This window comes from Rhinolophus hipposideros (genome assembly GCF_964194185.1).
Source record: "Rhinolophus hipposideros genome assembly, chromosome: 14".
Classification (NCBI taxonomy): Eukaryota; Metazoa; Chordata; class Mammalia; order Chiroptera; family Rhinolophidae; genus Rhinolophus; species Rhinolophus hipposideros.
In genome coordinates, this window is record NC_138060.1 from 29,186,271 (window position 1) to 29,212,505 (window position 26,235).

General features: G+C 47.4%; 1 long non-coding RNA gene across 1 annotated transcript in view; it reads left to right on the top strand.

The window, feature by feature from the left end:
• Positions 1 to 26,235, top strand: part of LOC308507412 — a 134,651-nt gene that overhangs the window by 66,810 nt on the left and 41,606 nt on the right. The window lies entirely within an intron of this gene.

Here is a 26,235-nt window from a genome sequence, read left to right on the forward strand (position 1 = left end):
TAGAAGCCCAGGCCGTACCTGTGGAAGGGCAGTGCATGGACCCAAGCAGTGATTCAGTCTAGAAGATATGGGTGACTCCGGGATAACCCAGAGGATGTGGGAAAGGCAGGAAAGAAGAGGACTATGGTGGGATGATCAGAAATGGGCAAAACAGGAGGAAGGGACAGCAGGATGAATCTCTGTGTCTCATGGGTATAGGAAATCCATCCATCCATCCATCCAAATATTTATCTCTTCCCTCCCTCCTTCCTCCTTTTCTCCTTTCTTTCCTTTCCTCCCTCCCTCCCTCCCTCCCTCCCTCCCTCCCTCCCTCCCCCCCTCCCTTCCTCTTTTCTGTCTTTCCTTTTTCCCTCCTTCTGTCCATAAATCAGTCCAAGAGCCAGTCACCTGCTGGTTGCTGGAGACACAAGGTAGTGCACATAATCCAAACTCTCAGTGAGCTCGCAGTCAAATTAGGGAGTGGCAGACAAGTAGGGTTGCTGCTAGAGCATAAGACACCTTTCTGAAAAACCTAAAGAGGTGCTTGTTTTTTGAAGAAACAGGTGCTTTTTTTCCTTTACGTCAAAAAAAAAAAAGTCAATATGTTTTTACACTGTTGCACTTGAACAATGGTGCCCAGCAGCCATGCCTTTGCCCGGGGAACTTTGTAGAGTCCTGGCAAGCAGTCCTGGAGCTGCAGGCACACACATGCCCACCTACCATCCTTGGATACCCAAATCCCCGCCTGGACCCCACCCCCCAGGAGACAAATGAGTCAAGGTCAGAGTCTGAAGTAGGGGTGCTGGGAGTGGAATTACATGTCTAAGAGCAGTGGGTAAGCCAGAGAAGAGAGAGGCCGGAAGTGTAATGGAATAGGGCACAGCTGCCCACGTGGGTGAGCCAGTGAAAGTGTATGGGCCTTGTGTCGTGAGTGTGCACAGGACTGGCTGTGCCCATGGAGGCTTTATGTCAGACGTGGCTCATGGCTGCTGTCCCAGTGCACATGTAGCTGGGAGGTCTGGAGCCTACACATTGGCCAGTGCGCTCTCTAAGAAGTCAGCGTGTGTCTAGATCTCAGTGGCGTTCCTTAGGTGTGGTGCCCTTGTACATTGCACAGTCTGAACATCTGTGCATAGCAGCCCTGAAGACAAGTCAAGACATAGTCCTATAAACAACGTGACATGCCCAGACAGAGGGAGCACCGCCTGGAAAGGGGGAACAGAGGGTGGTACTAATATTGCTGCCGAGGGCCCTTTTAAATACTCTTGACTGCCCAGGCCTGGGGCTTTCGGATTCTGCAGAGAACTTCTGAGATGGTCAGGAAGGACTCCAGCTCCTCTCTTCTCCATCCTCTGGGCCCTGATGCGGCCCCATCTGGTCCTGAGTCTTGCCTGGTTTATTGGGATGTGTTCCTGGCTTTGACTAGAAGTCCTTTGAGGACTCTGGAATGGCTTCTCAGCTCCTTGTGCCATCTCCATGGGCGGGAAGTGCCATGTGCCTGCTCCTGCTCAGGCCCCGACACCCCAACCCCACTTATCAGGGCTGGACAGGGGTGACAGCTCCTCCGCCCTGGGCCCAGGAGCACAACCAGGTGGGCGCTGTGGGTCCTGTGTGTCTCGTGGACGTGTCTGCTGTCCTGTCTCTGGGAGGCGATCACAGCCTCTAGGAGGGACTGAGGGTCTCGAGGCCTGAGGTGGGACAAGGTGGAATCGATGGGGTGAGCAAAATGCTGTGATTTAACAATCACACACAGTGGATTGTGCCAGAATTTACATTAACCAACACATCACAGAACAAGCTCTTGTGGGATTCTGGAGTCCTCTGTGTTGATTTATAAAAGTTTACCACGAAGAATTGCTTGGGGTCGGCAGTGGATTGCTACTGCTGGATTATTTTAACGTCTTCCTGGAGAAACTTTGTGCAGGTTATTCTTCTTGCTAATAAGAATCACATATCTATTTATCTATCTGCCCAGGAATAAAAATTCAGCACTGCCAGGGAACATTGTCCTTGCTGGAGAGAAACCCGTCTTGCCTGAAATGGATGCGTTCGCTCTCCAGGTGACTTATCACAGGTCTTTCTGGGTCCCGGCTGCTGGTTGCATTCCTGATGCTTTGTCTGGGTTAGAGCTTAAATAGGCGGCTCCCTCATGTTTGCTGAGACTGTCTGCAGCGGACTCAGGTGTCTCCACAGCTGAGGGAAATGAAACTGCATGAGTCCGCTTTCCACCCACACATAGCTCACTTTCTATTTTCTAATGTTTTCAAACAAAATATTTCTACTAACGTATGCCCTAACGTATGCACATATATTAGAAGGAAGTGTGGAGTAGAAAAAAAACAAACACCAACAACATGGAATGGATTCTGAGACCAAGACCTGGGTTTGAATCCTAGAAATGTTTGCCCTGGTAGCTGTGTGATCTTGGCCATTGTGGTATTCAGAATAGCGACCCCCAAAGATGTCCACGTCTTCACTCCTAAAACCTGTGAATATATTCTCTTCCATGGAAGAGGGACTTTGTAAATGGGATTAAGACTCTTGACGTGGGGAGATGATCTGGGATTATACAGGTGGGTCCATGGTAATAATCAGAGTTCTTATAAAGAGGGATGTAGAGTCAGAGAAGGAGATGTGATGATGCAGGGGAGTGAGAGAGAGGGAGGGAGATTGGAAGAGAGACAGACAAGCGAGAGAGATCACTGAAAGATGTTACACTGCCGACTTTGAAGATGGATGAAGGGGCCATGAGCCCAGGAGGGCAGGAAGCCTCTAGAAGCTGGAAAACACAAGGAAATGGATTTTTCCCTAGAGCCTCTGAGAAAGTGTGGTCCCGTGGACACCTTGATTTTAGTCCAGTAAAACCCATGTAGACTCTCTGACCTCCAAAACTATTAAGATAATCAATTTGTGTAGTTTTAAGTCATGAGTTTGTGGTACTTTTTTACAGCAGCAATAGGAAACTAATAGAGGCATGTTACTTTTCCTCTCTTAGCTCTTTTCTAATAAGAGAAGAAGGCAAGCTAGGAATTGCTTTCCTTGTAAGTTTGTTGTGTGGATTACATGCAGTGGGGAATTTGCAGTGGTTGGGGAAGTGGGGAAGAGGGGAAGGAGGCCGAGAGAGGCCATCAGCATCAGGTACTCAGGACAGTGTTTCTCCCTCTGTCTGTGGTCAAGGTCGCCCTCCTCCCATTTTTAATAAATTTCGATCTATGTGGATCAATACTTTTATAAAATACAATAAAAATAATTCATTAGAAAAAATGAAATAAAAAGACATAAAATCCAAGCCCCATTTTTTTTTTGGGGGGGGGAACTGTCCCGGGCCTGGCCCATACTCTGAATTGATTGTTACCTGGAGATGAGTATAAGTTGCAGTCCAGGCCTGGGGAAATCAGATTGCTTTGCAGATGAGACGATGGCCAGACTGAACTTTGAAGTGTGAGTAGGGATCTACCAGGGAGAAAAGAGCAAACCACAACAAAATGGGAGAACAGCAGGTGGAAAGGCACGAAGGTGTGGAGTGCATCGTACTTCGAATATGAGTTTGCCAGGTGGTGTCTTTGAAGGACAGCAGGCCAAAGTTTGACCTGTTCAAGGACCTTGCTAAAGAGAAGAATCTAACATGCTCCACTGTTAATAATGAGAGCATTACCGCTCAGCTTAACGCCTCTCAGAAGTCTCCCCCTGCTGTTAAGATCAAGTGACAGCTCCCGGTGGAGAGGCTGGTGAGTCCTGGGCTGCCCCTTAATTTAGCCTCACCTTGCCCTGTCCAGCCCCCAATGCCCAGGTCCACATGGCTCTCTGCCCGTTGTTCCAGGCACGTCCTGCCCCCCAACCTCTTTTGTTGTTTCCTCCTGTCTCCTTGTCAGGCAAACTCCTACCTGCCCTTCAGGTCTCAGCTTGAATGACATTCCCTCAGGGGACTTTCTGTTACCTCCCAGCTTTTGTTTTGTCACATGTTCCAGTAAGCACCTAAGGTAGGGTTTTGCCTGCTTAGAGCTCAGTAAATATCTAGCGGACGAATGAATAAACATGCTATATTTCTCTCCAGCATGTATCACAGTTGCAGTGAAAACTTTTGCATGGTTATCTGCTTAATGTCAATATTCCCAGTAAACCATAAGCTATATAAGGTCAGGGATCCTGTTGCTTTGCCCTCTTCAGTGCCTTAACATAATAGATGCTCAATAAGTACACATTGAGTGACTATGTGAGTGAGTTAGAGGATGAGTGGTGGGAGTTGTGTGGGATTGGTGGGGAAGAATGAATTGTCTGCAGTGGAGGGGCCAAGGAGCCGCAGGTACAACAATAGCTGACATTCAGAGGGCTTCCCCCAACCCCTAAAGCCTCCCGCTGTGGTCAACGGCAAGATCCAATGATCACAAGAAATGAAGGAACTTCTCAGAAGACAAGAGGAATCTGTGAGGTGAAGATTATATTTTTTGAAGAAACAGAGTCCTATCTTTTCCAAGGCAACCAAACTCATGCTCCAAGATTTTATTTTAGGAATGTCTTGCACAATTTCTGCAGTTAGCCATAGGACAACTACATTTGATAAGGCTCTGTTCCCTAATAGTAAAACAACAACAAACAAAACTCACCATGAAAAAACCAAACAACAAAACTGACTCATCCTACAGTGGAAAACAATCAATTAGGAAACAACAACTCCTTTCATAACAACTTCCTCCTGGGACACATGCAACACGGTGGAGCAGGTCCTCGGATGTATTGTGTTCCATATACATTAGCAGGTATGACTTTTTTCTTCTGAGATGCAGATGGTGTCCCATAGTCCTGACCTGGCAGGATCTGTGGCTTCTTGGAGCATATTTAACAGCTGTGGGTCGTTGGGGACATGGGGCTGAGTTGGGGGGATCAAAGTTGCTTGATGTGCCGTGATGGATATGAGCACCACCACCTGGCCATCTCCCAGGGGCCCCTCTGAAGCTGTCTGCTCTGGCTCGTCAGATAGAAGGTGGACTTCCGGCCAAGGGGGCACAGTGATGACCTAAAACCTCTTCCTCTGTTGGGTGACAAGCATGGCTTCACTAGAGTCCAAATTCCTCTGGAACATTAGGCTGAGCCTTGATGGTCTCTAAGTCAGGGTTAGCACTGACTTGTGCCTCGTAAGGGTCAACTGACAGGCTAGACTGTGTAGCCACCAGTTCACAGTCCCTGAGAGGAAAAATGATCTTGTAGAAAGAAGCCAATAGGAGGGCAGATGGGAGAGTTGGGTCCTAGTCATAGATCCGTCATCTCTCTGGGCCTCTTTGGACCTCATCCACTTTGTTGATTTTTGTGAGAATCACCTGAATTGGATTGTTATGAGAATCATCTGAATTGATGGTCATGGGGAGGAAAGTCCAAAAGTGCTGACACAGAGGTGATTTACTGGCAGTATAGGTGGTCCATATGACATTGTCTGTGACTGTGAAGTGAGTCTGATGCTATGACTGTTGATTAGAATTTTGCTTTCTGATCTGAGACCTTTCTACAGAAGAAGGAGCATTGTTTTGGGGAGTTATAGGAACTTGAGCCTAATTTTTGTTACTTTTACATTTTTTGAGTGCTCAGTATCTGTTAGGCACCACAGGAAGCACTTTGTTTTGTCTCATGGAATTCTTACACTAGCTCTGAGAGTTGAGTTGCCCAAGGTCACCAAGGGGTATACATATTGACCTCGAGAGGGTAGCACGATGTAAAGAGTTAGCTCTGAAGTGCGACTGGTTGGGCTTGAGTCCCTGCCCTGCTGACCAGCTGTGTGACCATGAGCAAGCTACTTACTCTTTCAGGGTGCCTGTTTTCAAGTCCGTAAATGGAAGGACTGAAAGCCAAAGGGCCTTGCCCGAATTATCTGGGCAGTGTGTCAGGACACTTGGATGACCCGAGAGGGTGAAGGCCCTATTTCTTTTTATTGTTGGCAGCATTTTATTTAAAATTTTTAAAATTGTGGTAACATACACATAATATAAAATTTACTATCTTTACCATTTTTAAATGTACAGTTCGGTAGTATTACATTCTCATTGTACTGCAATCAATCTCCAGATCTCTTTTCATTTTGCGATACTGAAACTCTACTCATCAAAGAGCAACTCCCCATTCCTCCCTCCTCCCTCCCTCCCTAGCCCTGGGCAATCACCGTTCTTCTTTCTGTCTCTATGATTTGACTGCTCTAATCTGTCTCTATGATTTCCCATGTAAGTGGAATCATATAGCATTTGTCTTTTTGTGACTGGTGTGTTTCACTCAGCATAATGTCCTCAAGGTTCATCCGTGTTGTAGCATATATCAGATTTCCTTCCTTTTTAAGGTGAATGATATTCCGTTGCAGGTATAGACCACGTTTTCTTTATCCATTCATTCATCAGTGAGTCCTCAGTTTGCTTCCACTTTTTGGCTGTTGTGAATAATGCTGTTATTATTGTGAATAATAATAAACATGGCAAACTCATATTCGAAGTACGATGCACTCCACACCTCCAACATGGGAGTTGGCTTCCACAAGGTCCCAAACGTTGCGGGGTATTCGCAAACGCGTGGAATTGTTCCTTCAGCACAGCGCATGGAGCACCCTGTGTGGGATAGATGGAGTTCTGGGAATACAGTCCTGAAGAATGCAGATACACAAGGGCCTCCTCTATGAGGCCTGTTGCATAGCAGGGCTGGGAGAGCAGACAATAAGGAAATAGAGATCTTCTGTGAGGACACTCAATTAGGCGTTGCATTGGCTTCTTGAGGCAGTAGTGTCAGGCGACAAGCACATTCCCGGCAGCGGGACGGGCAAAGGTGGGCGTGAAAGCGGGGTGCTGGGGTCTGGTCTGGTGAGCGTGGCAGGGTGGTCTGTGGTGAGACTGGAGAGCTGGGCTGGGGCCCCAAACAGCCACGGAGGAGAGCTTGGATGTTTTCCAAGTGGGAGGAGAAATCTTTGGAGGGTCTTCAGTGGGGACACACTGTGATGTGAGTCAGGGTGGAACGCAGTGTCCATCTGCTGCAGTTTCCAGGTGAGAGCTGATGGTGGCAGAGAAGAGGGACAGGCGTGGCACAAGTGGGCTATAGTTTGGAGGCAGAGGCGAGAAGAATGGCTGATGAGTATTGGGGCAGGGGCGCAGAAGAAGGAACAGATCCAAGGAAGATGCCCTGATCGCATAGGAAACGGCGACCCCTCTGTCTCTGAGGCGGCAGGGGCCCCAGGCTGTGGTCAGCAGAGGTGAGGAGCAGTGCCTGCCTCAGAGGGGTCAAAGCTGATTGGTTTTGAGCGGAGACCTCTCCTGGCCACTCCCTCAAGTCATGAGAGCCTGGGCTCATACCCTCTAACCTCTTCCTTAGCTGGCCCGCCCGTTGGAGCAGAGCATCACGTCAGGTCTCTAAGGAAACACAGGGCTATTATCTGCTTCTCCTGTCCTCAGGCCTGCCTACTATTCGGGACGCCCTGCCTCTCAGGGCAAGAATGCCCCAGTTCCTGGGCCTCTTGGATGCCCAGCAGTGGTCATTGCATGCCCCTGGCTGAGCATGGCCAGGCAGAGAGCTGCCCACTGGAGGTGGCCTTCCCCGTGTGCCAGGCTCCTCACACCTCTGCCCTGCTCACGCTGCCCTGTTGCCCTCTTCTGAGGACTAACCCTGCTCATCCTTGGAGCCTTTTCGGATAGCCGCTGCCACCCCAAGCCTCTCTTTATGTGCCCACAGCCTCTCGGTTCAAGTTAATTGTCTTTTTTTCTTGAGAGTAATCCTTTAGGAGCTGGTGAATTCCTTCAAGGCAGAGTCCACATCTCACTTATATTCCCAGCCCCCACTGCAGGGGGCTCAGTCACTGTTTGGACTGAAGCAGCAAAATGCATCCATCGCTGGCCACGGTAGCAGTGGGCTGGGGATAGAAAATTGCCTTTTCCAGAGGCGTCTGGTGTCTCTTCCACAAACTATATTTCACACACCAGCAAAACAAAGATAATAGACTCCAGTTTTATTATCATTTCCCTGATTAGGAAGACCTACTTTTGAGTTAAGGCTGTAAATGAGGTGCTGTGACTGTTTCTTGAATAAAAGACCAATATTTTCCTGAACTTAGGCGATAAGTATTCTACTTTTACAACATGCTTGGCATTACGTTCAAAGCAGAATATATCAGACGTGCTATAATGCAGGCCTCAGGTTGGGCTAACATTCAAATGTGCTTACACTAATGGGAAGAAAGTCTGCAGGCTTTAATCACGGCTTGTGACTCAGCCTGATCGACAGTATTTCCATGTTTCAGTGTCCTTGTTTTTCATGTGGAATGAATGACTCCTTTTTCATTTTGCTCCTGTAATAGAAAATGTTCTCATTGTGGGGGGATGTCTCTATAAGCAGACTATTAAATAGTAAAATGTGACTTCTGTGCCTGAGTGGAATTATATCATCACGGGAAGCGTCAGCTCGTTAGGTGTACAATACCCGAGTAGGTTTTCCCAAACTGCTGACTGAGCTGGGAGGCAGTTTGTTCATCCCTTGGGGAGACATGCATTCAACATCATTGTCCTGCCTCCCCTGCCACCAAAACCTTGGTAGCTGGGCCTCTTCTGGGTGTCAGCTCTGGAAACCTCACTTCATCTGCTTCAGGTGAAAAAGGATGTGGTTGGCAGAATCTCAGGCTCTGTAGCTGAATCCAGCCTCGGAGATAAAGCCAGGCAGCGGGCCACCACAGACCCCTGGTGCTAACCGAAGTCGGGAGTCTTTACTCTGTGTTACTTACTCATGGCTCTCTCTTTGTTTTTCTGTCTTCCACTGGTCCAGCCTTTTCTGTTCCCCAGTTCTCAAGGTGGGTCACCACGACCAGCTCCCAAGTTTACATGCTACAGACCTGCCACCCAGAGAGCGTCTGACCTCTTCCCCAAATGCAGTGCCCTTTCCGGGACCAGCGGGTGGGGTGCATTATCACATGGAGCTTCTGCCCCAACCCTAGGGATAGAGCGAGGAAGGGTCAATTCCTAGGGAAGCAATAGTAGGACGATAATGCAAGAAGTGTCCATTACATTGCTAGCAAGAGCCCAGATTCACCCCACAAATGGGTGACATGCTCAGTGACTCTGACCAGTGAAGTCTGTAAATACCTACTTGGGAAAAGCGGGTTGTGAAACACAGCACGGATTTATGATTCCACGTGGGGCTGTGACCTGAACGAAGTCCCACATACTCGCCACCTCATTCTTAGGCCTTGTGCTACTGATTTAGTCTTGGGGCACCAGCCCTCCCCTCAAACAGGGTTCCCTTTTCCCTCGCTGCACCAGCTGCTCACTAGGCAATGCCCACAACAAACCAGGAGCTTCCAGCCACAGTGAGGAAGCTTATGTCCCTCAAAAACATTGTTTCTATAAATGATCTCTTAGCCTCCCAGCAACCCCACCTTACAGATGTGGAATTGATGGTTAGAGAGGGTGAGCAATTTGCTAAGTTCCCATAGATAGGAAGAAGGAGAACTGGGACTGGCATTCATATATTTCTAGATCTCAAGCCTTTACTTCATATCACCACACTAGTCCCTTCACATAGCGACATATCTCACGACCACGTGGTTAGCAAGGAGATAACAGAGAAACAATATACGGGAAAATGGGCCCATATTTTTTACATCTGAGAAAGGATGTCAAAATGCATGGGTGGGCCAGATATCTGGCGGCATTCTTGGCCCTTGGGATGTTAGATTGGCTTAGAACCCTGTTCTATGCCTTGTGGAAGCTCATAGTCCTCCACTGGACATTGTGAATTTCCAGGGGGCTTATATGCCCATTGTCCCCTTGTCATTCAAGTTCTTGGGTTGGTGAGTGCTTTCTCTATGTGACATATTATTCACTTAGACGTGGAAACACATTCCTTTACTTAGGGAATGCCCTGATCTTAAGTAAAACCTATTCACACAAAGTTTCCCATTAATGTGAATATAGCAGCCTTCCCAGGTGATTTGGGGGTGGATAGAAGATGGATTTCCATCCAGAGATACAGGTGGTCTAAGGTTTGACATTAGTCACTTCCACACTTACATTATTTTAGGTCATCATATCCAGGCACATTTCTACTCACTCTTCACCCTATAGAGGCCCCTCTCACCTATAGAACTCCCATCTCCTCCTTTCCTACCTTCTCTTGAGTTTCAGGGTAAAATACACTGTCTTATTTTCTCATGCCTAATTGTTGCTAGATGCAAACCTTCTCCTGGTTTCAGCCCCTCTTATAGTCTCCGGTAGAACCGGGACCTCTGCTCCCGCTCCCCTCCCCTTTCTGTCCCTTGGGCTGCTGTCTCCATTCTCCCCAGGTCTCGCCTCATCTGTCCACCTAGAGTTGCAGCCACAGTTGGCAGCTGCTCACATCAGTATCTGCTGTTGGAAGTTATTTTTTTCTGACAGCACCAGCTTGGCCCTCCCTGCCTGGAGCCTCCAGAAGCAGCCATCCTTGAGGAGAGAGGGAAGGCATTTCCTCCACGTAAAGCAGCTGAGAAAAGGTGTGGGGGCAGGATGGAGCACAGGTGCACAAAGAACAGTGGGGAGTGGGGAGGAGGGTGCAGTGTGTTGGGGGAAGTGAGATGGAAGGTGATGGGTACAGCTCTGTCGGCCCGGGAGAGGGCTCCAAGGCCTGCACAGGGGACGAGGGATGGATTCGTCTTCATCTCTTTGGCCAACGAGGAAGGTAGGGATTGATCCTTGAACATTTCTATGTCTCAGCCCTAAGCACAGTGTCTGGTTCATAGAGGCAAATGGTAAATATAAGCTGATGAATGAGTAAGTACAAGAACAGGCTTTGTCAGCTGTGGAAGGGACGTAAGGTGTTAGAGCGTAGTGGGTCCAGGAGGCCATTTTGTAATCCCTGAAACCCCACTCTGCAGACATCACATTAATATCAGCTCTGGGTTTTGGAAAGGCCTGTCCATGCTGCCCACCATGCAGCCGCTGGGCGCTGTCCTTGATGGGAGTCATGGGACCTGGACGAGTGAGGCCCACCAGCCTGAAAGCTCCTCGAGGGAGGAGTTAGCTGATATCAATCATTGTATTTCTGGCCCCAGCACATACCAGGCTGCAAGAGTTGAAATGTGCCCCAAAAGGAAACCCTCCCAAATAGAGATCACTGTGGCCACGGGGTGGCGCCATTATTCCAGCTAAAGCCCCCAGAGCCTGTTGGGAAGACCGCATTGCTTGGAACTTTGAGTTGAATCCAAACTCCTCCAAACCTATCTGTCTAGCTCTAATCTCCATGCAGTGATATATTCTAATCCCATAACAAGGGGATTAACAACACCACTGTAGCTAATTTGAACTGAGAAAATCTGTTTTGGAAAGCAAATTCCAAGACCATTCCATCTCTCAGCTGGTTAAGAAGGACCGACCCAGCATGTTGGTGAGAGCAGTTTCTGAACCAACTGGGGAATCAGCTTTCAGGCGGAGCTTCTCACATCTGTGGTGCACATTTACAGAACTGCAGAGCTCACTGAGCTTCCAGCCCCTGGTGCCCTTTTGGTGGCTGTCACAGAAGCAGCTGTGAACAACAAATAGAGGAAGGGTCTCCAACCTAAATTCCCATCCTTCCTTCCCTTTGCACCAAGCTCTTGGCATAGGATGCCTTTCTACTCCTGTTTACGTGTTCACACCCTACCTTTACTTCAAGGACCAGTTCCCAAAGAGGCTTATGTGTACCCCCTGCCCCAAGGACTAACACCTTCTCTGGATTCTTGAAGCTCTTCTGACTCAGTGAGCACTGAGAAATATGACCATGATCCAGCTTTTTCTGGACCTGTTGTTTCTTGACTCCACATTGAGGTGGTAATTCCCTTAAAGGTACACTCCATACCTTGGGTTTGTTGTTATCTGCACACAGCAAGCACTTCATCGATTTTTGTGGATGTCCAAGAGAAAAGTAAAACATTGCTTTCACATATAAAGGGCTAGGAGATTTTTAACAGCAAAACACAAAACGAGATAATTCTGTATATCATTACTCTTGCCCTCAGATAACTATAGATTATGATCACAGATCATAATCTATAAACGAGCAGCATGACTTTGTATTAATATTACTATAAATAACATTAAGAATAGGTGCATTTATTGAGTGCCTGATATATAGTAGTCACTGTGCTATGCATTTTACATGTGTACTTTATTTAGTTTCTCCAACAACTCTAGGAGGCATTATTTCCATTTTCCACGAGCGAAAACGTAAGGCTCAGGAAGATTAAATTATCTGCTCAAGTTTCTAAGTAAGTGACTGTGGGGCTGGAAAAACCAAGCCACCTCCCTGGTCCCCTGCCCATAGGGAACAGGTCCCCCAGTCCCTTTGGGACTCACAGGCACTCATGCTAGGGCCATGCATAGCTACACTTAATCAGATCTGACTCTCAAAGGGCCAAAGGGCACAGAGACCAATGCACTGGAGGAGTGGCCTGGAGAGTGGCCAGAAGCAGTGCATCTTGGGAACCTTGATTGAAGTGAATCCCTCACATTGTCCTTCAGTAAGAACAGGCAAGTACAATGTATGGTATTTTCCCATTAGAACATGTGCAAAGGTGTATCATTGCCTATTTGGTGTGATTTAGGAGTTGCCTGGGAGACTTCCCTGCCCCCAAACATCTCTCTCTCTGGCCTGTTATGGTGTCCCAAATGTTGCCAATGGTTCTTATTTCCTGTGAGTTTAATATAACTATAACTTTTCGGTCTCAGCATCTTCCATTAGCTATCATACCTGGCCGAGGATGAGTTGAGAGCCATTTGGAAGGGGGATGGGTCCCTGGAATTGGCAGGGGGCAGGGCCAGCTTTGGTTCCCTTGGCCTTCAGGGCTGGGGATGAGACCAGCAGGAAGGCAGAAGGTCACCGATGGGGTCCTTGGGAGACAGAGAGGATCCAGCTTTTGGGTTTGGACCACAGAGTCTTCTGTTTTTCATCTGTTCTCAGTACCTTGGCTCCGTGAGGCTGCCTCTCCTGCAGCTGGAGTCCTAGATACCAGGGTTTGTTAAGCAAACACAGCAGGTGTTGGTAGCAATGAGAGAGGGAGGAAAGACAAGTCTTTTGCAGAATCTTTACTCAGCTGAAGATTCCTGCAATAAAAATGCATTTGCTGGGGGGAAAGAAGTCTCTGGCTTAACACTGAGTATTTCCTTGGTGGGGGAACAAAAACGCTAAGGGCCTCACTACTGCCAGCATGAGCAGCAGGAAGCTGCAGGTTGGTCTCTGATGCTCGAACTTCCTTCTGCAGAGGATAAGGTCTTTCATCCTACATCAAAAATTAGGCTAAGACTGCAAACCTTTGGCAGAGTAAATTCCTGATATTCTTTTCTCCTCAGAGTCTATTGCTATGGAGGCGAGGAAGGAGCTCATTGAAATGTGAGAGCACCGAGCCCCTGTGGGGAGCAGGCAGGTGTCTCAGTTGTCTAGGACAATTTTGCACTTTGCTGATTTCAGGAGTGTATCGTGGGTTGGCCTCCTTTACTCAAGTCTAAAGTGTGTGTGTGTGTGTGTGTGTGTGTGTGTGTGTATGTGTGTGTGTGAGACTAGGCCTTGATTGGTTAGTACTTTTTGGGGTTACTTTTCTAGAGTGGATCCAAACTTGATTGGCTTTGTTTGACTTCCGAAAGTCACAAGAATTTCTCTCCCCTGGGCTGCGGTAGCCTGAGTAATGATACCAAGTGATATCAAGAACTTCCTGGAACCTGGGAACATTACCTCACATGGAAAAAGGGTTTTTGCAGATCTGATTAAGTCAAGGATCTTAAAAAGGGGAGATTATCCTGGATTCTCCAGGTGGCCCCTAAATGTCATCCCAAATTTTCTTAGAAGAGGAAGGGAGATTTGGCTACAGGCAGACAAGAAGAAGGCCATCTGTCAGAAGCAGAGTGAGACAGAGTCAGACTCAGAGAGAGAAGATACTGACTTGGGAGGTGGACGAAGGGGCCATGAGCCAAGGAATGCAAGGAATGTGCTGTCCAGGCTGGAAAAGGCAAGCAAAGGGATTCTCCCTAGAGTCTCTGGAGGGCATGTGGGTTTGGGCTGGTGAAATCATTTTGCACTTCCGACCTAAGACCTGTCAAGGGAATAAATGTGTGTTTATTTAATTCGCTAAGTTTGCGGCAATTTGTTACAGCAGCCGTAGGTAACTAACGCATGGGCTAAGGTGAGAATTTTCATCCATGGGATCCTGGCCTTTAAGGGGCTTTCACTTTAGCGGGTGAATTGAGACCCATAGGAATCTCTGAAGGCTGACTGTGCACCATATTGTTTCCCACATCCGTAGTTAGCTGCAGAGTGGAGTGGTGGGAATCAAATGGGTGTAGGCTCAGAGATACCAGTTCAAGGCCTGGTGCTGCCATTTATCATCTGATCGACTTTGAGAGTGTCACTTGAACTCTTGAATTCCAGTGGTCAAATTATAAAATGGAGCGAACAGCACAGGCTGCTGTGAACATTAAATGAAATAAGGGCTATAATGAAGCCATAGCTAGTTCAACGCCTCGTCTATCTTAAATACCTAATTCTTCTTCCTCCAGATCCACAAGGTATCGACATTCTGAGTAACTGGGGGAAATGATTATGAATTAGCAAAAAATAGGAATTTTAGGCTGTTTTGGGGAAAAAAAGCCTCACATTTTACAGATGGGGAAACTGAGGCTCAGAGAAATTTTGTGACTTGCTAGGGTCATATGAGTCGGATAGCTTCGGCTCTGCCAGTTGAGCAATCCTTCCTGTTGGTAAGATATAGTATATTGTCCATTACCAAACCCGCGACCAGTTCTTTGACTTTGAGTTTCCTCCCTCCTATGGGTGGGAAGAGACAGTGCTACGGATTAGGCACAGATAATTAAAAAAAAAGAGTGTTCTTAAATGAACATGGCATGGGCTTTCCTGACATTAGGTGAGCAGACTCTGGATTTTTAGTGATGTAATCTACTGCAGCATAATAAATAATGGCATCTAAAAGCAGAGCCCTGATGAGGCCGAAAGGATGAATGCTTCATTTGCCTTGACTACAGTTGAGTTTCTTTATGCAAATATAAAAAAAGGAAAAGCACACCCTGAAGGACCGCAACTGATATGTGTAGTGTACATTTGCACACATGACCGAGGGGTGCAGGTGAGCATGTGTGGACCAGCACCCAGGTAAGCTGACAATTGTACCACGTCCTCTGTTTGCCTAGACTAGGAAGCCTCAGAAAGCAGAGTCCAAGATAAGGGTTTATGTGCAGGTAGTTTATTTTGGTAAGGGATTCCAGTGAACAGGAGTGGGAGACTGAGAGAAGGGAAACAGAAGGTGGGAAAGCCAACCCAAGGGTGTGTCATCAAGCTGGTCTTTGCTGTGGGCAGTGGGCTCGAGCCTTCCAGAACACTCTGTGGAGTGTCCAGGATGTGACTTGGAGTGGTATGTCCACCTGAAAGATGCAGAGGTAGCCCTTATCTGGCAGTGTTAACAACCTTTGCCTTCTTGCTTGACTCATGTTTCAGAGTGGCTGACTATGTTGCCATGGGTGGTTCACGGGTAATGGCGGAGAAGTCTGAGGGCAGGAGAGAGAGATAGCCAGTGAGGGAGGAAGGTACTTGAGCTGGTGGCTGCCAAATGAGTGGAGTAAACATGCAGGCAAAGAGGATGTAAAATGAGGCACGAGAGCAGTCTGACACTTCCTCCTACCAGAAGGTTCTTTCCTGTTGTTGAAACCCCAACCCTGTGTTGTTATTAAAAGCATCTTCTATACATTGGAGACCACAAGTAGAGGCCTGATGGGTTTTGTCTAATCTTAGGGAATTACTTGGGACCTTTCTGAACTAATTGACATATCAGAGGGGTGACTGTGGGGACAGAGCCAGGAGTGCAGTTTCCAGACTCTCGGCCTCACGTGGAAAGGTGCTGGCTCAGGTAGTAAATGTCCATCAACTGTGATTAGATGGCCATCAGCTGTGGCTGTGGCTACACTAGCAGAAAATGGGGGCTAGTGAGAAGATGGTGGCTGAGCTAGCAAGCGCTGATTGCAGTTAGGATGGCGGATTGCAGCTAGCAAGTGAGATTGGTTGGCAGAGAGAAGTGGATGGCAGGTTGTGGACAGTGTGGCTCCTGCTTCCTGTGTCTCCAACCAGCCGCCAGCGTGACTATAGTGGTGTGACTCCCCTACCTACGGCTCCGTGGGTGTGCCTTTTTGGCCTCACCATGCCCTGCGTTCTTATGTAGGGAGCGGGACCAGAGCCCCTGCATGGCACCCTGCCTGACAGTGACATTGGACAAGGATCTATGATGCTGGAAGAAAGGACGAGGAGATGAATATAACATGAGTTCCTGTCCTTAAGGAGGTCTCATAGCAGAATGAAGGTGCTGGTTTGTGACAATCTGATAGGGGTTAAAGTTTCTGCTCCTCAGCTATTAGCTGTGTGGACCTGGGAGTGCCACTTCCCTTCTCCAAGCCTGCTTCCTCATTGGAGAAGTGGGGATAGCAAGAACTTCTCCAGAGGTGTGATGTCAGAATTCAATGACGATGAATGTGAGCTGCTTAGCCCAGTCCCGGGCACATTATCCATGCTTCCAAATGATGGTGATGAGAAGCCGTCTGTCACGTGTGAAGCTATCAGGACACAGATGATTCCTGGGCACTGTGCTAAGTGCTACCTGTTAGAGGAAAGCAGGGTGAGGAGTGAGTGAAGGCTTCCTGGAGAAGGCGATGTAAGGATAAATAGTGGATACAATAATACACGAAAAGAAGAATGAACATGGGTATTTTTAATATACAACTCAATCAAGTCAATTGAGAAACTATAGAATCAGTAGCAAGTTCAGAAGACTGAATGCTTGGGAGGAAACCTGACAAGAGAGGTCCATGGTCCATACGAGAGAAGTTTTCAGATAACAGACAGACTTTCTGTGTTTCTAGGTGGGAGGAGGAGATATTTTAAAGATGGCGATTCTCCTCAAATTGTTTTATAAATTCAATCATTCACAGGCATGGTTAGTGTGAGACTCACTGCTGCTTCATTACTGGAAAGAAATTTGACAGTATCTATCATCTCACACCTTTTGACCTAGCAATTTCACTTTTAGGAATCTATCCTTCCGCCGTCCTTAAATGAGCACAAATGTGTCCAGGTTCATGGCCGTAGTTTGTGTTAGTGGGGAATTGGAAACTACGCAATAGTTTTTAAATAAGGAATGATGGCATTGTGTTACGGAATACAATGTGATGGCAAATAAGACTTCTGTCAATCTATATGAACTGACAGGGAGATTTTCTAAGACATTAAGTCACTGAGTAATAACTAGAGTATGATTCTAATATGTAGAAAAAAGCATGTATATATGAATGAAGAAATAAGCCTGGAAGGTCATCAGTTCCCCTGGAAATTTGGTCAAGATTAAAGAGGGACTTAATTTTTTTCAAATGAAAGTTGTGTTTGTTAATGTAAAAAAAAAGGTGAAAAGGAATAACAGATATGTTTTTTTTTTATAGGAACTGTCCCAATGCAGTTTTGATACATAATTGTTCCAAAATTTGATTTTGAAGGGATACTACTAATTTCATGAAAATAGCATAGTCACCAAGTAAAGTCCTAAATGAGATTATTCAATTCTATTTTTCTTGTCTTGTGGCTTAGAGTTTAAAATACAGCTTTTCGTCATGATCATTGAATATCGATTTTTCCATTTTTTCATACTTTTAGTTAATTTCGCTATTCATGTAAGAATCAATGTTTGGGCGACTTATTAAAGTTTTATGTTCTTTTTGTACTGCTTGATTCCCCCATTTTTTTTGTTTTTCTTTTTACATAAATAATACTTGCATACAACTCTTTGATTTTCACATTTCACTTCATATCCCACTGCACTGTTTGAATTTGTTAGTAATTCCATTTTGCCCACGACACCTGCAAGTTCTGTCTTAGCTGATGAAGCCTGCGCTCAGCTGTCCAGGGCGTTGATGCAAGTCGTTTCCTCACTGTTCCCAAAATCACCGATTAGTCTCCCAGGTCCCGTGAGTGTTCAGGAACTCCTTCCCGCCTCCCCTCTAGGGTCACACCCTTCCTGGGGATTCTGCTGGAGAACCTTGAGTCTTGTGCAACCCTGTGGGAAGCCGAGAGCTTCCAGACTCTTCCAGGGAGCCCCAGAAGACAAGCAAGCCTTTCTCTTCCTGCCATCAACAGTGTTTCCTAGCATTACATTGATGGGCTATCATGATATTCATCTCTTCTCTAGGAAGTGGGTAGGTGGGAAGGAAAGAAGGCCAAGAGAGGAAAAGCAAACCTCCTTCTGCCACAGCTGTGAGAATATAAAGGATGAGCAGCAGTTTGCCAGATCGAAGAGGAATGGGTGGTCCAGGCAGAGAAGAGGGTCAGAGAGAAGGAACAACTTACAGAGCGTATGGACATGCCAGGGCCCCCTTAGCACCCCATCTTCACCTGCCTGAGCAAATGCCTCAGCAAATGTCTGTCAGGAGCTACCTTGTCAAAGGTCGCAGATCTCGACTTCACAGAGTTTCTCTTGTTGCCTCAGTTTCCTCATCTACAAAATGGGGATAATGTTAGTATATATCTCACATACTTATTGTGAGGATTTAATAAGTTAACATCTGTGAAGTGATTAAAACAGGGCCTGGTGATTTGTAAAGGCCACATAAGTGTGCATATTATTATGAGCAATCTGTGGCCTTTAATTTTTTTTTGCCACGTCCTTACATATAATTTATGTTTTAAAATTTTCTTCAGAAAATTTTCTTTTCACTTCATGGAGAGAAAAGAACCATCAACTTTGTACATTTCAACAACAAAGTGGTCTTATTTCATAATCATCCTCTATTATCTCGTCCTAGCCAGAAGCTTTTCAGCAGTTGTTTTTCAGTTGGGTTCATTTGATCCAATAAGAGGTCGACTGGCCTCTGAGTACCTATTCTTTTTGCTGGTTTTTCCTCTTGTTAGAAAATCAATGACAACTGGCTATCGGCGGGCCCCTGACTGGTTCCATGTAACCAGTTGAAAAAACTCTAGTGTGGAGGGAAGTTGTGCTTTACGACCAACATTCCCCAGAATGCCCAGCCTCCTGACTCCGTCTGTGGGCCCTGGGCAGGCCTGGGGTGGGGAGTGGATAGGATGGCGGAGAAGGGTAGCCTGCCAGCAGGCTGTGCTGGCAAACTGGCCTGTGGGGATGAAAGCTTTGCTTTAGAGCATTGCTGATTACTGTAGTGTAAAGACTACTATGGCCAATGTCAGACTATCAGAATGAAGTCACTGAATGTGGAGTTGGGAAGAAAGGAGCACAGTCAGCTCTCACAAGCTGGTGAGAGCCAGCTCAGGCCACCACCACCTGCCATGGCAGGATGTGGGTGGGATGGAGAGAAGAAACCTTCCACGCGTAGCAAAGGCGCTGGGACGGGTGGGTCGAGAAAGGTCCTGCGGGGATTTCTTTCCGAGCAGGGAATGTGTTGGAGGAGCCAGAAAAGAAGGAACATTTGCTGAGCATCTCCTGGGTCCGTTCTGAGCTAGGTGCTTTGCAGACATCGTCTCATTTGATCTTTGTCATGACATTGTGAGATAGCTAACTTCAGCCCCGATTTCATATGAGGAGACAGAGCCTCAGAGCTGTTAAGTAACTTGCCCAAGGTGACACAGTGGCAGAACGAGGATTGAAACGGACCAGTGAAAGCAAAACGACTCCTGGGGTTGAAAGCAGCGGAGAATAACGGGAATGAAAACAAAAAATTATAGGTAATTCTCTGTGGGCGAATCCATTTTAACATCACTCCATCACTCCGACATAAAGATCGTGGACGTAAAATCTGGGAGGAACCTTGATTTAGTTCAAACCCTCCCCAAACAGATGAGGAAAGTGAGCTAGAACAGCTGAATTTTAGCACAAAATCGGGGTAATATGAGCACAGGTGCTGCGAAAGTTAGGAAGGTGCTCTGTACTCTTGGAAGGAAGACGCCGGGAAGAGGTGATTTTGCTTTCCCGGGCCCCTGCCCTCCTGCACAGAAAGCAGGCGCATCAGTGCCCTGATCTGGGGGCAAACAGTTTCCTGGGACCAGGATTGCAGATGAGCCCATGGAGGATGTGCTTTTTTCCTGTTCCCTGGGGCCTTCCGCATGGACTCTGGGGACATGGATTTATACCAAAGGAGAAGGACAGCGCTTCGGGATGCGGGCGACATTATTCCCGCAGGCTGACCATGCAGACCGGCACATGCTCCATGGTCGGGACCCCAGGAGGGCCGGCGGCCTTTGTGAACAGTCCTTGGCATTTCTGTTCCTGGCTTGGCTGTTACTTCTGTGTTGCGGGCGTGGGGAAAGTTTCTGGACCTGACCTCTCATCTCAGCCTTTGTTTATTAGGGAAGAGCTGAGGGCTGGGGGACATTTCCAACCTGCTGTGTCCGTCAGCTTTGATTTCCTCTTAGAATGTGATTAGCAGCCAGGTCCGTGGGGCCCTATTTCTAGGGGCAGAGGGTCATCTCAGGACCTGCAGGCATGCTTCCCTGTCACGGCCTGTGTCCAAGGGCAAGTGGGCTCCCTCTCTCTGCCTGAGGCCCACATGTGAGCTCACCTGGAGAGAGCCTGCTTCCTCAGCTTTGGGCTACCATAGTCTTTCCTGCACTCTAGATAGTTAAGTGGGTAAGTGGATTCAGGGCCACTTGTCAGGACCTGGTCATTCTAATGGTGGAGGCATACAATAGCTGCTCAGTGTGATGAACGGAATTGGTTTGTTTCCTGTCATACTGTCTTCGAGGGTGTTGCATGTACTCACGTAACACCTGCTATGGAGCTATACAAGGCTCATCCTCTCCTTCATACTTCATGCATTTGTCAACAGCTGCGTAGGTGCCTGGGCTCTTGGAGGCAGGGCTTATCACTCTTCGCTTGCGCCCCCCACAGGCCCTGACTCACAGCCGGTTACACAGGAACCCTCAGCAAGGAGTTGTGGCGTGTCCTGGTCGTCAGCTTCTGGGGTCCCAGTCCTCCTAGGGTGGCCTCAAATTCCCACTTATAGGCTCTGTATCTGTGGTGCTAGATAACATGTGCTTCGCCCCTCACCCACCGCAGACATTAGATTGGACTATGAATCTCTGGGATTTGAAAAGATTTAGGCTTAATGACCCAGCTCTGGCTCATGTCTATAAAAGTCAGGGAACCTTAGCAAAGCCAGTCAGCAAAACAGGCTGGGAGATCCATAGAGAAATGGGGGCTCAGCATGGCAGGGGGAGGAGGGAAGTTGGGGAGGAGGGAAGGGCCTGGAGCAAAGCTGCTGCTGCTCCCGGCAGAACCTGGGGTCTGAGCTAATACGGCAATAAGGGGGGAGGTGAGCCAGGCCCCAGTGATGGATGGGCCTCTCTGTCTCCATGGGCAGAGCGGGAGGCTGGAGACTTACTGGCTGGAGCCAGAAGTCATTTCCCTTTCCAATGAAAGGGCAACTTGTCCAAGTGGAAAGGAGAACGTAATTATCAGCATGTGAAGTCCTCAGTTTCTTGAGGCAGAACAACCAGGAAATGGTTGCCTGGGGAATCCTCGCAGCCAGGCTGATCTGAGGATGGTCATACGCTCAGAAGCCCACAGACCTGAGTTCACATCTGGCCTGGCCACTCTGGGGTTTTATGACCTTGGGTAAACATGTGATCTCTCGGAACCTCAGTTGTCTTTTCTTTAAAATGGGGGGGCAAGAACACCTCTCTGGGGTTGCTGTGAGGACTACGTATACAGGGTAATGTTTTTGAAAAGCTGGCACAGAGCAGGCACTTGATAAATGCTCATCTTCCCCTTCTCATCCTTAATTAACATTTATTTCTGTAGTAACTGGTCTCCAAAGATGGCACCCAGTGGCCCGGGCCACCTGACGTCCACGTCTTGCATCTGGGCTGGCTGTGACTAGCTCTTGATCAGCAGACTGCAGTGGAGGTGATACTGTATGATTTCCAAGGCTAGGTTACCAGAGCTGAAGCCTTGTAGCTTCCCCTGGGCCTCCTGGAAGCCTTGCTCTTGGGGCGCAGCCTCTCAGAACTCAGCTGCCATCATTACATGGAGAAGGCACATGTTGTTGCTCTGGTGGACAGCCTCAGCTGAGCTCCTAGGTAACTGCCAGTATCAACTGCCAGCCATGTGAGCGAGCAATCTTGGATATCCAGCCCAATCAAGTCTTCAGATGTCTCCAACCCCAGGCATGGCATGGGAGGCCCCAAGTGAGAGCCATTCAGTTAACCCATAGACCCCAGACAGTAATTATATTACACACCTAATATATGCATAGCTTTTTTAAAAGCACTGTTTTGCATTGGTTTGTTAAGCAGTAATAGATAATGGGAACCATCAAGTTCCAACATTTACTATTGTGTGGAAATTCCATCATGACTGATTCATTTCTTTGGGTTAGATATTAAGTTACCTGACTCCCCCTTGTAGAACACAAGGTCCATCTTACCCTGAGTTTTATTGGAGTTAGGGTCCAGCATAGCCTGAAGCCTTGGCCACGTGGGTGAGGGAAGAGGATGGGCAGAGAGGACAGCTAAAGGTTTCTGAAGCTGGACTCTGGGTCCAGAATGTAGCCTGAGCATACTTGCTCAGTTCTCAGGCCCGAGGAGACTGTAACTTTTGCATGATGAGTGCCTCTGGTGAGCCCGGCCTCTACATCTGTGGTGTTTGCTCATCTTTCCCACAGCCCTGTGAAGCAAAGCTGATTACACCCATTTTGTAGATGAGTAAATGGAGGCTCAGAGATGTGGAGATGGGACTTCACCCAATGCCACAGAGCCAAGGAGAATAGAGACAGGCTATGTGTCCATGTCTGCCTGATTCTGAAGCCAGGTCTCTTTTAGCTGAGACTTGGAACATTTTTCTGCGATCAGTTCTCCCTCCCCCAGCCCTACTCCTATCCTGAGAGCTGTCCTTTGGCATAAGAGACTGCCACACACATTTGGGTGGTGGTGGGGGCCAATTTCCCTTAAAGGGTCATAACCAGGGCTTGCTGTCTATCCTTTCAGAGTCCTGTGGTTCTAGAACAAGGTCAAGGGTCTTTCCAGCTAAACTTTCAACATTTGAGCACAGCTTATTCTCCCTGGAACCCCAAATTTCCCGGGGAGGTAGATTGGGGGGCAGGTCCCTGTGGGGCAGTGGGTGGGGCCCTGTACTGCTGTCTGACTTTGCTGAGGCTCTGTCCCCTGCCTTTGCATACGCCTGCTGCTGTCACAAGGATCCCTTGCACATTCTGGACCTCTTCACCAACAGGGGAAACCATCATGGAGAAGTTTAAAGTGGCAAAAACCTGGGCATCTCCTCTCCCCAAGATAGGAACTTACATTTTCCTGCTAGTGAGTTCTCTGCATACCTGCTTTATCTTTAAGAAACTAATGTGCTTCAGCTTTCTACCCAAACCTGCTATCAGATGGCTTGCCAGTCACTCCCTGTCCACCTGCCTAGTTTCTGCACTGATGGGGCCTCCCTTACACTCAGGAACAACCTAATGCTCCACGGTCAGACCTATAGGCTGGGGAGTTGAGAGTTGTGATGAAACAACCCCTCATGGGGGCAGGCGCAGTTCCTGCCAGTGTGCAAACACCACTTCCTTGAATTTTCATGCAACTCCGTAAGGTGAGTATTATTACCCCAGTTTACAGATCAGGAATCTGAGGCTCAGAGACATTAAGTGACTAAGCTTCTCTTCATTCATTCATTCGGAAACGATTTACCACCTTGGTTTGGGTTTCCGTGTAGCAGAGCCTGATGGGTACATGTGATGTATTGAAGGGTGCTCTCAGGAGAATCACATAAGGAAGTTGGGGAAGCTGGATAAGCAGGGGAAAGGGCTGAACAATGATGGGGGTCTCAAGTGTAGCCTCAGCCTAAACCTCCTAGGGGGCTCTGGAGCATAAATGGGTTGCCCCACCTTGAGACAAGGGGGCTATGCCCTTATACCCCTGCATCAGCCAGTCACTGCCCCCCTGAGGGTGGTGGTGTTATCTCCCAGTGTCTCTGCGTGAGGCAGCCAATGGCCATTCTCTGCAGATGGTCACGTGTCAGCTGTTGGCACCAGCACTGGCTGCAGGAGGAAGGCGCTGGTGACCTGCACTGTCCTCGGTTTGCCCGTAGTGACTGAAGTTGCTGTAGCGTGACCTTGATTTTCCCAGGTCTGAGGAGTTCCCGGGATGCAGGACTTCCGGTGCTAAAACCTGGCAAGTCCTGGGTAGTCCAGCACGCATTGTCCACCATCCCGGGCAGCAAAAGGCACCTGAATGGGGCACTGATCGTGTCTCCTACATTGACAGACTACTGATGTGTAAAAACTCTTCTTGGTAGTGGGGATATCGCGGTCAGTGTTGGAAAAACATGGCCACTGCCCTCAGGAGCCTAAAGTCTAGTTGGGGAGACCCAGAAAATGACAATGGCACTTAGAGGAAGGAAGGGGGACTCAGAGAAGTGACCCGCCCCCTGCTTGGAGGGATGGAGCATGGAGAAGGGGACACTTAAGGTTTCCCAGAGGAGGTGGTACCCAGTAAGAATCTGAGCGATAAAAGGGATTTAGCTGAAGAAGTTGGGAGAGTATGGGAAAGATGAGATTCTAATTATGGAAATTTCGGATGTGAAAGCTAGAACCCCAACTCAGCTACAGAAGAAATACGGGATATCCATGAGTGTACCTGGAGTGCTTCATGTATTAGTGACCTAATATTGAGAAACAGGTTACCCCAACACTTCGTGACTTAAAACAACAAGCATTACCTCACAATTTCTGAGGGTCAGGATTTGGTAGTGGCTTAGGTGGGTGGTCCTGGCTCAGGTCTCTCATGAGGCTGCAGACAAGTTGTTGGCCAGGGCATCTGAAGGCTAGACTAGAGCTGAAAGGTTTACTTCCAAGATGGCTCACGCACATGGCCATGGGCAAGGGCCTTCAGTTCCTCTCTGGCTGTTGGCAGCTGGCCTCGGTTTCTCACCACACGGGCCTTTCTCTAGGGCTGCCTGAATGTCCTCTGAGACGGAAGCTAGCTTCTCCCAGAGCAAGTGATCCAAAGGACAGCAAGGCAGAAGCCAGAAGACCTCCAAAGTCATGCTTTGTAATGTTGACCTCATTCTATTCTTTAGAAGCCAGTCACGAAATCCAGCCTGCACACAAGGAGAGGTGAATTAGGCTCCACCTGTTGAAGGGAAGAGTGTCAGATAATTTTTGGATATATTTTATTCCTAATGCTGTACTCCGCGTCTTGTAACTATATATATATATATATATATATATATATATATATATATATATATATATGTATATGTATACGTATGTGTGTATGTATGTATGTATGTATGTATATATGTATATATATAAAATTGTAATTGGCATTCATTATTGTTCACTTCAGCTTCAGGTGTACAGCGCAGTGATCAGGCATCGACGTCTTCCCTGAGGTGGTCTCCCTAATGAGACAAGTGTCCATTGGATACCCTACAAAATCTTTACAACATTATTGATTACGTTCCCCAAATTGACTTTCATATCCCCGTGGCAATCTTGTGGTTACTAACTGTGCTTTCTAATCCCCTCACCTTTCCCTTTATCCCCAATCTAGCAACCCTCAGTTTTTCCTCTATGTCTCTGAGACTGTTTCTGATTAGTTCATTCATTTATTCTTTTCTTTAGATTCCACAGATAAGTGAGATCATATGGTATTTGTCTTTCTCGGTCTGCCTTATTTCACTTAACATAATGTTCTCTAGGTCCATCCATGTTGTTGCAAATGGTAAGATTTCTTTCTTCTTTATGGCTGCGTAATACTCCATTGTATAAATGTGCCACAGTTTCTTAATCCAGTCATCTACCAATGGGCATTTCGATTGTTTCCGTGTCTTGGCTATTGTGTATAGTGCTGCAATAAACATAGGGGTGCATAAGTTTTTTTGAATTAGAGTTTTGGATTTCTCCAGAGAGGTATCTGGGAGTGGAATTGCTGGATCATAAAGTAGTTCCATTTTCAGATTTTTGAGATACCTCCATACTGTTTTCCATAGTGGCTGCATTTGGGTATATTTTAAATTTACCACAGTGCTTGACTGGATCCAGGGATGAAAATAAGGTCTATCATTCATTTATATTCATTCCTATTCTCTCTCTCTCTCTCTCTCTCTCTCTCTCTCTCTCTTTCTCCCTCTCTCCCCCCTTCTTCCTAACCAAGGGATGGCTCTGATTTGCCTTATTTTGATCACTTGGCCATACCTGGACCAGTCTTATTTCCAAAGTCAAGCCCTTCTCTTGTTGGCTGAGCCTGAGTCACATGACCATCTTTATGTCTAAAAGGAATGAGTAT